General features: G+C 50.8%; 1 protein-coding gene across 1 annotated transcript in view; it reads right to left on the bottom strand.

The window, feature by feature from the left end:
- Window positions 1–10,482, bottom strand: part of LOC141066950 (myomegalin-like) — a 397,502-nt gene extending 387,020 nt beyond the window's left edge. The window contains exon 1 of the mRNA XM_073558018.1: window positions 10,281–10,482. The gene's annotated coding sequence lies outside the window, so the exon portion shown is untranslated. The remainder of the gene's footprint in view (window positions 1–10,280) is intronic.
- Between the last annotated feature and the right edge of the window lie 216 nt (window positions 10,483–10,698).

The raw sequence follows: 10,698 nt of genomic DNA, 5'->3' as shown, positions 1-10,698 counted from the left end.
TGCGCAGTGCGAAAAACCGGTCCGGCATTGGGAAAAAACGTTGCATGCAACGTTTTTTCCAGACGCCGGACCGGCTATTTTCTGCGGATCCGGAAAAAAACGGACGCGCCACATTGCCATCCGGTGCAATGCGGCAGCAATGATACAGCATGGGGAAAAAGCCGGATCTGGTCTTAACAGGCGCCGGATCCGGCAGTCCGGTTTTTCGCCGCACCATGCCGGATACCGAAAGCCTGAAGTGTGAAAGTGGCCTAAGAGTAGCAACCCTAAAAAATACCTTTTATTAATAATAGATTAAAAATACGACAAATGTTACTATAAAATGTACAAATTACCAACACCAGAATTGGGCTAGAGACTGATTGAAATACCATGCCGGGATAGGGATATTGATTAGTTATTATTAGTGATGAGCGAGAATACTCATTGCTCCTGTTTTTCCAAGCATCCTCGGGTGTCTTCCGAGTATTTTGGCGTGCTCGGAGATTAAGTTTTCGTTGTCTTATCTGCATGATTTGCGACTTGTAGACAGGCTGAATACATGTGAGGAATGCCTGCGTGTTAGGGAGTTCCCACATGTATTCAGCCTGTCTACAAGTCTCAGATCATGCAGATAAGACGACGAAAACTTAATCTCCGAGCACGCCAAAATACTCAGAGGACACCCGAGCAACGAGTATACTCGCTCATCACTAGTGATTATAAAGTCCTGCTTTGACCTTGATCGGTCCTTAATAGTCTATGCACCTTCCTAACAGTGGAGGTTGGCATCCTACATTTCGATGTGGTGCCCCCACTCAGCGTCGGCTGTCCCTCATAATCCCTGTGGTGCCCTATCAACTACCCAGGCCCAAAACCCAAAACCATGCAAACAAACACTTGATCTATTTCTATTTCTTTTGATTTGTCGATTACTAAGCCATATCCTAGCAATGAAAATCACCTTATTATGGCTGCTGGGTACACATGAATTGGCCAATTTTTGGACTAAGTATTCTCAATTTTTCTAATTTTCTAGAGCAGTAATGCAATTCAGATTTCCTATATTTCAAGATTTCATGCTATACTGCTACTTTATTTGCTGATTATATATGTAGATGGCTACTCTTAGGGTGTGTGCACACACTGCGGATCCGCAGCGGATTTGGCCCTGCGGAACCGCAGCAGAATCAGCTGCGTTGTACAGTACCATTAAAATGAATGGAAACCGCAGTGCAGATGGTGCAGAATTTTCCGCGCGGATTTGCTGCTGTTTCAAAACCGCAGAAAGAATTGCCATGTCAATTCTTTCTGCTGATTCAGCTGCAGTTTGCCATCTGCTCCTTTGTAGAGATGATAAACCACAGGGCAAAATCACTGGCTAATCCGCAGATAAACCGCAGGTCTTCTGACCTGCGGATTTTACTAAATCCGCGCGGACAAATCCGCAGAGCATTCCGCAGGGTGTGCGCACACTCTAAGGCTGTCTGCACACGCTGTGGATTCTGCTGCGCACCCGCAGCAGTTTTTGCTGCGGTGTACAGTACCAGGATTCCCTATGGGAATCAAAAACCGCAGTACAGACGGTGTGGAATTTTCTGCGCGGATTATCTGCGGTTTTCAATCCGCAGAAAGAATTGACATGTCAATTCTTTCTGCGGATTCTGCTGCGGTTTGCCATCTCCTCCATTGAGATGAAAAACCGCAGAGCAATCCGCCGGTAAAACCACAGGTACTTTGACCTGCTGTTTCACCTGCGGATTTTACAAAATCCGCGCGGATGAATCCGCACCTAATCCGCAGCGTGTGCACACAGCCTAAGTAAGCATCTATACACACCTGTACACACCCATTTTCTGTTTGGAAATGACGGTCAGTCTTTTGATATTCACTTTTCTTCATCTCAGAATCATGGCTGCTGGCATGTATCATTTATGATCATAATGTTTTACTATGGTTTTTCAGTGTCTCAATAAAAAATATTGTCTGTCAGTTATTTCTTGATAAGCTGACCAAGGAAAAATAAAAAGTCATGTTGGCAACTCTGGGGCTTATACACTGACCGCTGGAGAAATGTGTATGAGGACTTAAAAGTGCTGCTTTACGTTTATATGGGGAAACCCTGATGACAGGTCCCTTTTAGTGTATAGCAGTGACGAGCGTACATGCTCGGAAAAGGTGTTATTAGACCATGCTCATGTGCTAGCTGAGTGTCTCTGGTGTGCTCAGATAAGGCGTTATCAGACCATGCTCATGTGCTAGCCAAGAGTGTTCGGTGTGCTCAGATAAGGCAGTATCAGAACAAGCTCGTGTGCTAGCCGAGTGTCTCCGGTGTGCTCGGATAAGGCGTTATCAGACCATGATCATGTGCTAGCCGAGTGTCTCCGGCGTGCTCAGATAAGGCGGTATCAGACCATGTTCGTGTGCTAGCCGAGTGTCTCCGGTGTGCTTGGATAAGGCGTTATCACACCATGCTCATGTGCTAGCCAAGTGTGTTCGGTGTGCTCAGATAAGGCGGTATCAGAACAAGCTTGTGTGCTAGCCGAGTGTCTCCGGTGTGCTCGGATAAGTTGTTATCAGAACAAGCTTGTGTGCTAGCCGAGTGTCTCCGGTATGCTCGGATAAGTTGTTATCAGAACAAGCTTGTGTGCTAGCCGAGTGTCTCCGGAGTGCTCAGATAAGGCGTCATCAGACCATGCTCGTGTGCTAGCCGAGTGTCTTCAGGGTGCTCAGATAAGGCATTATCAGACCATGTTCACGTGCTAGCCAAGTGTCTCCGGCATTCTCTGATAAGGCGTTATCAGACCATGATCATGTGCTAGCCGAGTGCCTCCGGCTTGCTCAGATAAGGCTGTATCAGACCATGCTCGTGTGCTAGCCGAGTGTCTCCGGCGTGCTCAGATAAGACGTCATCAGACCATGCTCGCGTGCTAGCCGAGTGTCTCTGGCGTGCTAAGATAAGGTGTCATCAGACCATGCTCATGTGCTAGCCGAGTGTCTCCGGTGTGGTCAGATAAGGCGTTATCAGACCATGCTCATGTGCTAGCCAAGTGCCTCCGACGTGCTCAGAGAAAGCGTCATCAGACCATGCTCGTGTGCTAGCTGAGTAACTTCAGCATGCTCAATAAATACGTTTGAGTCCCTGCGGCTGCATGTCTTGCCACTGTTGGACTGCTGCAACACACGAGGGAATTCCCTAACAAACAACTTCCTGCTCTCTGGCCTCCCCTCCAGCACTCTGGCACCACTCCAGTCCATCCTACACTCTGCTGCCCGACTAATCCACCTGTCTCCCCGCTATTCCCCAGCCTCCCCCTCTGCCAGGCCCTTCATTGGCTTCCTATTGCCCAGAGGCTTACATAGGGTGCGCACACCCTAAGTAAGCATCTATACACACCCATTTTCTGTTTGGAAATGACAGTCAGTCTTTTGATATTCACTTTTCTTCATCTCAGAATTCATGGCTGCAGGCATGTACCATTTATGATCATAATGTTTTACTATGGTTTTTCAGTGTCTCAATAAAAAATATTGTCTGTCAGTTATTTCTTGACAAGCTGACCAAGGAAAAATAAAAAGTCATGTTGGCAACTGTGGGGCTTATACACTGACCGCTGGAGAAATGTGTATGAGGGCTTAAGTGCTGCTTTACGTTTATATGGGGAAACCCCGATGACAGGTCCCTTTTAGTGTTTAGCAGTGACGAGCGTACATGCTCGGATAAGGTGTTATCATACCATGCTCATGTGCTAGCCGAGTGTCTGTGGTGTGCTCAGATAAGGCGTTATCAGACCATGCTGATGTGCTAGCCAAGTGTGTTCGGTGTGCTCAGATAAGGCGGTATCAGAAAAAGCTCGTGTGCTAGCCGAGTGTCTCCGGTGTGCTCGGATAAGTTGTTATCAGAACAAGCTCGTGTGCTAGCCGAGTGTCTCCAGCGTGCTCAGATAAGGCGTTATCAGACCATGCTCATGTGCTAGCCGAGTGTCTCCGGCGTCCTCAGATAAGGTGGTATCAGACCATGCTCGTGTGCTAGCCGAGTGTCTCCGGCGTGCTCAGATAAGGCGTCATCAGACCATGCTCGTGTGCTAGCCGAGTGTCTCCGGCGTGCTCAGAGAAAGCGTCATCAGACCATGCTCATGTGCTAGCCGAGTGTCTCCGGTGTGCTCAGAGAAGACGTTATCAGACTATGCTCATGTGCTAGCCGAGTGTCTCCGGTGTGCTCAGATAAGGCATTATCAGAACATGCTCATGCGCTTGCCGAGTGTCTCCGGCATGCTCGGATAAGGCGTTATCAGACCATGCTCATGTGCTAGCCGAGTGTCTATGGCGTGCTCAGATAAGGTGTCATCAGACCATGCTCATGTGCTAGCCGAGTGTCTCCGGCGTGCTCAGAGAAAGCGTCATCAGACCATGCTCGTGTGCTAGCCGAGTGCCTCCGGCGTGCTCAGAGAAAGCGTCATCAGACCATGCTCGTGTGCTAGCCGAGTGCCTCCGGCGTGCTCAGAGAAAGCGTCATCAGACCATGCTCGTGTGCTAGCCGAGTGTCTCCGGCGTGCTCAGGGAAGGCGTTACAAGAACATGCTCATGTGCTAGCCGAGTGTCTCCGGTGTGCTCAGAGAAGGCGTTATCAGACTATGCTCATGTGCTAGCCGAGTGTCTCCGGTGTGCTCAGATAAGGCATTATCAGAACATGCTCATGTGCTGGCCGAGTGTCTCCGGCATGCTCGGATAAGGCGTTATCAGACCATGCTCATGTGCTAACCGAGTGTCTCCGGCGTGCTCAGATAAGGTGTCATCAGACCATGCTCATGTGCTAGCCAAGTGTCTATGGCGTGCTCAGATAAGGCGTCATCAGACCATGCTCGTGTGCTAGCCGAGTGCCTCCGGCGTGCTCAGAGAAAGCGTCATCAGACCATGCTCGTGTGCTAGCCGAGTGCCTCCGGCGTGCTCAGATAAGGCGATATCAGAACATGCTCATGTGCTAGCCGAGTGCCTCCGGCGTGCTCAGAGAAAGCGTCATCAGACCATGCTCGTGTGCTAGCCGAGTGCCTCCGGCGTGCTCAGATAAGGCATTATCAGAACATGCTCAAGTGCTAGCCGAGTGTCTCCGGCATGCTCAGATAAGTTGTTATCAGAACATGCTCGTGTGCTAGCCGAGTGTCTCCGGCGTGCTCAGGGAAAGCGTTATAAGAACATGCTCATGTGCTAGCCGAGTGTCTCCGGTGTGCTCAGAGAAGGCGTTATCAGACTATGCTCATGTGCTAGCCGAGTGTCTCCGGTGTGCTCAGATAAGGCAGTATCAGAACAAGCTCGTGTGCTAGCCGAGTGTCTCCGGTGTGCTCGGATAAGGCGTTATCAGACCATGATCATGTGCTAGCCGAGTGTCTCCGGCGTGCTCAGATAAGGCGGTATCAGACCATGCTCGTGTGCTAGCCGAGTGTCTCCGGTGTGCTTGGATAAGGCGTTATCAGACCATGATCATGTGCTAGCCGAGTGTCTCCGGTGTGCTCAGATAAGGCGGTATCAGACCATGCTCGTGTGCTAGCCGAGTGTCTCTGGCGTGCTCAGATAAGGCGTCATCAGACCATGCTCTTGTGCTAGCCGAGTGTCTCCGGTGTGGTCAGATAAGGCGTTATCAGACCATGCTCATGTGCTAGCCAAGTGCCTCCGACGTGCTCAGAGAAAGCGTCATCAGACCATGCTCGTGTGCTAGCTGAGTAACTTCAGCATGCTCAATAAATACGTTTGAGTCCCTGCGGCTGCATGTCTTGCCACTGTTGGACTGCTGCAACACACGAGGGAATTCCCTAACAAACAACTTCCTGCTCTCTGGCCTCCCCTCCAGCACTCTGGCACCACTCCAGTCCATCCTACACTCTGCTGCCCGACTAATCCACCTGTCTCCCCGCTATTCCCCAGCCTCCCCCTCTGCCAGGCCCTTCATTGGCTTCCTATTGCCCAGAGGCTTACATAGGGTGCGCACACCCTAAGTAAGCATCTATACACACCCATTTTCTGTTTGGAAATGACAGTCAGTCTTTTGATATTCACTTTTCTTCATCTCAGAATTCATGGCTGCAGGCATGTACCATTTATGATCATAATGTTTTACTATGGTTTTTCAGTGTCTCAATAAAAAATATTGTCTGTCAGTTATTTCTTGACAAGCTGACCAAGGAAAAATAAAAAGTCATGTTGGCAACTGTGGGGCTTATACACTGACCGCTGGAGAAATGTGTATGAGGGCTTAAGTGCTGCTTTACGTTTATATGGGGAAACCCCGATGACAGGTCCCTTTTAGTGTTTAGCAGTGACGAGCGTACATGCTCGGATAAGGTGTTATCATACCATGCTCATGTGCTAGCCGAGTGTCTGTGGTGTGCTCAGATAAGGCGTTATCAGACCATGCTGATGTGCTAGCCAAGTGTGTTCGGTGTGCTCAGATAAGGCGGTATCAGAAAAAGCTCGTGTGCTAGCCGAGTGTCTCCGGTGTGCTCGGATAAGTTGTTATCAGAACAAGCTCGTGTGCTAGCCGAGTGTCTCCAGCGTGCTCAGATAAGGCGTTATCAGACCATGCTCATGTGCTAGCCGAGTGTCTCCGGCGTCCTCAGATAAGGTGGTATCAGACCATGCTCGTGTGCTAGCCGAGTGTCTCCGGCGTGCTCAGATAAGGCGTCATCAGACCATGCTCGTGTGCTAGCCGAGTGTCTCCGGCGTGCTCAGAGAAAGCGTCATCAGACCATGCTCATGTGCTAGCCGAGTGTCTCCGGTGTGCTCAGAGAAGACGTTATCAGACTATGCTCATGTGCTAGCCGAGTGTCTCCGGTGTGCTCAGATAAGGCATTATCAGAACATGCTCATGCGCTTGCCGAGTGTCTCCGGCATGCTCGGATAAGGCGTTATCAGACCATGCTCATGTGCTAGCCGAGTGTCTATGGCGTGCTCAGATAAGGTGTCATCAGACCATGCTCATGTGCTAGCCGAGTGTCTCCGGCGTGCTCAGAGAAAGCGTCATCAGACCATGCTCGTGTGCTAGCCGAGTGCCTCCGGCGTGCTCAGAGAAAGCGTCATCAGACCATGCTCGTGTGCTAGCCGAGTGCCTCCGGCGTGCTCAGAGAAAGCGTCATCAGACCATGCTCGTGTGCTAGCCGAGTGTCTCCGGCGTGCTCAGGGAAGGCGTTACAAGAACATGCTCATGTGCTAGCCGAGTGTCTCCGGTGTGCTCAGAGAAGGCGTTATCAGACTATGCTCATGTGCTAGCCGAGTGTCTCCGGTGTGCTCAGATAAGGCATTATCAGAACATGCTCATGTGCTGGCCGAGTGTCTCCGGCATGCTCGGATAAGGCGTTATCAGACCATGCTCATGTGCTAACCGAGTGTCTCCGGCGTGCTCAGATAAGGTGTCATCAGACCATGCTCATGTGCTAGCCAAGTGTCTATGGCGTGCTCAGATAAGGCGTCATCAGACCATGCTCGTGTGCTAGCCGAGTGCCTCCGGCGTGCTCAGAGAAAGCGTCATCAGACCATGCTCGTGTGCTAGCCGAGTGCCTCCGGCGTGCTCAGATAAGGCGATATCAGAACATGCTCATGTGCTAGCCGAGTGCCTCCGGCGTGCTCAGAGAAAGCGTCATCAGACCATGCTCGTGTGCTAGCCGAGTGCCTCCGGCGTGCTCAGATAAGGCATTATCAGAACATGCTCAAGTGCTAGCCGAGTGTCTCCGGCATGCTCAGATAAGTTGTTATCAGAACATGCTCGTGTGCTAGCCGAGTGTCTCCGGCGTGCTCAGGGAAAGCGTTATAAGAACATGCTCATGTGCTAGCCGAGTGTCTCCGGTGTGCTCAGAGAAGGCGTTATCAGACTATGCTCATGTGCTAGCCGAGTGTCTCCGGTGTGCTCAGATAAGGCAGTATCAGAACAAGCTCGTGTGCTAGCCGAGTGTCTCCGGTGTGCTCGGATAAGGCGTTATCAGACCATGATCATGTGCTAGCCGAGTGTCTCCGGCGTGCTCAGATAAGGCGGTATCAGACCATGCTCGTGTGCTAGCCGAGTGTCTCCGGTGTGCTTGGATAAGGCGTTATCAGACCATGATCATGTGCTAGCCGAGTGTCTCCGGTGTGCTCAGATAAGGCGGTATCAGACCATGCTCGTGTGCTAGCCGAGTGTCTCTGGCGTGCTCAGATAAGGCGTCATCAGACCATGCTCTTGTGCTAGCCGAGTGTCTCTGGCGTGCTCAGAAAAGGCGTCATCAGATCATGCTCATGTGCTAGCTGAGTGTCTCCGGCGTGCTCGGATAAGGCGTTATCAGACCATGCTCATGTGCTAGCCTAGTGTCTCCGGTGTGATCAGGGAAGGCGTTATCAGAACATGCTCATGTGCTAGCCAAGTGTCTCCGGTGTGCTCAGAGAAGGAGTTATCTGACAATGCTCATGTGCTAGCCGAGTGTTTCCGGCGTGCTCAGATAAGGTGTCATCAGACCATGCTCATGTGCTAGCCGAGTGTCTCCGATGTGCTCAGAGAAGGCGTTATCAGACCATGCTCATGTGCTAGCCGAGTGTCTATGGCGTGCTCGGATAAGGCGTTATCAGACCATGCTCATGTGCTAACCGAGTGTCTCCGGCGTGCTCAGATAAGGTGTCATCAGACCATGCTCATGTGCTAGCCGAGTGTCTATGGCGTGCTCAGATAAGGCGTCATCAGACCATGCTCGTGTGCTAGCCGAGTGTCTCCGGTATACTCAGAGAATGCGTCATCAGACGATGCTCGTGTGCTAGCCGAGTGTCTCCGGTATACTCAGAGAATGCGTCATCAGACCATGCTCGTGTGCTAACCGAGTGCCTCCGGCGTGCTCAGATAAGGCGTTATCAGAGCATGCTCGTGTGCTGAGTGACTTCAGCATGCTCAATAAATACGTTTGAGTCCCTGCGGCTGCATGTCTTGCCACTGTTGGACTGCTGCAACACGAGGGAATTCCCTAACAACCTCCTACTCTCTGGCACCACTCCAATCCATCCTACATTCTGCTGCCAGACTAATCTACCTGTCACCCCGCTATTCCCCAGCCTCCCCCCTATGCCAGCCCTTCACTGGCTTCCTATTGCCCAGAGGCTCCAGTTCAAAACCCTAATCATGAGAAGACAATATAGAATCACTGCACACGTAAATTATGCTAAAGTGAGCTTTTTATTATTTAATTGACGGTGATGAAGCGACAGCTGACGTTTCGGCCTAACAACGGCCTTTATCACATAGTCGCCCTTTTGAAGTAGAGTTTTGGTAGTCACCGCTTGATAGTTTATCACTGCCAGGCAATATTTCAAAAAAATGCGGATTATCCAATATAGCCAATAGTCCAGGTGCTAGAGGAGCAGAGATCCTGTTGGTATGGCAAAAAAACATTGGTGGCGCAGTGGGGGATGCAGGCACCGCCGTGCCTCAACAGTGAATTCACCCGTGCTTCCCCCGATACTCTGGAACCTTCTACCGCAACACATAAGTCTCTCACCATCAACGGAAACCTTCAAGAAGAACCTGAAGACTCACCTGTTTCGACAAGCCTACAGCCTGCAAAGATCCTCAGTCTACTGAACCACCGCACGACCTGCTCTACCCTCTCCTACTATATCCTCACCCATCCCTGTAGACTGTGAGCCCTCGCGGGCAGGGTCCCCTCTCCTTACGTACTTGTGTGTCCCTTGTCTTACACATGTTTATCGTACCTGTCAATATTTCCCCTTTTCACATGTAAAGCGCCATGGAATAAATGCCGCTATATAATAATAATAAATAACAAACAGGCATTCCCTGCATGTGGTGCGGCTGTCTAACACCTGCGCGACATGCAACCGTGGGGACTTGAACAAATTTATCGAGCACACAGAAGACACTGTTAGCACCCAACTCCGAGCATGCTCAGCCAACATCTAACAGATCAGACAGACGAACCTCCCTCCACACATTGCTAGGGATTCCTCTATGGTTCCTGGCAGCAAAAACAGCGCCCTCTGCTCGTCAGCACCGTGCACTGCACGCAACACCACGTCCTAAAGGGCGAAAAGCCAAGAAACAGGAGAGGAGAAAGTGGCGCAAACATCATCATTCAGGCACTTCTCACACATCAGTCTCTATCGAGCATTCATAATAACACAGAGCAGCGCAGGACACAGCTATCAGCAGGAGAGAGATAGGACAGCGGCGCTGTACCACCCTGCTGCAGCCTCAGCACAGGCCGACCCCACCACAGTAATTAACTGACCCCTAAAACTAGTCCCCCCTCCTCCAGCCAGGAAATCATGGCTCTTACATCACCCTCCGTAGCAGCTCCCTGGAAAGGTCTCTGTCTGCATCTACAGGAGAAAGGACCTTAGTGATGTCATGACCATGTGATCAGTCACATGAAGGGAGGAGAAGGGCAGAGAGTGAGGTGTCAGTAACTCCAGCTCCATCATGCCGGAAGACAATGTGTGCAAAGGCCCCCATACACTGACACAGAGCCGGAACACAATGTGTGCAGAGACCCCCATACACTATGACACAGAGCCAGAACACAATGTGTGCAGAGTCCCCCCATACGCTGACATAGAGCCGAAACACAATGTGTGCAGAGACCCCCATACACTATGACACAGAGCCAGAACACAATGTGTGCAGAGACCCCCATACACTATGACACAGAGCCAGAACACAATGTGTGCAGAGTCCCCCCATACGCTGACACAGAG

Source organism: Dendrobates tinctorius, unplaced genomic scaffold, assembly GCF_039654945.1.
Source record: "Dendrobates tinctorius isolate UK_male_01 unplaced genomic scaffold, ASM3965494v1 ptg000012l, whole genome shotgun sequence".
NCBI classification, from domain to species: domain Eukaryota; kingdom Metazoa; phylum Chordata; class Amphibia; order Anura; family Dendrobatidae; genus Dendrobates; species Dendrobates tinctorius.
This window is presented reverse-complemented; position numbering and strand designations above follow the sequence as displayed.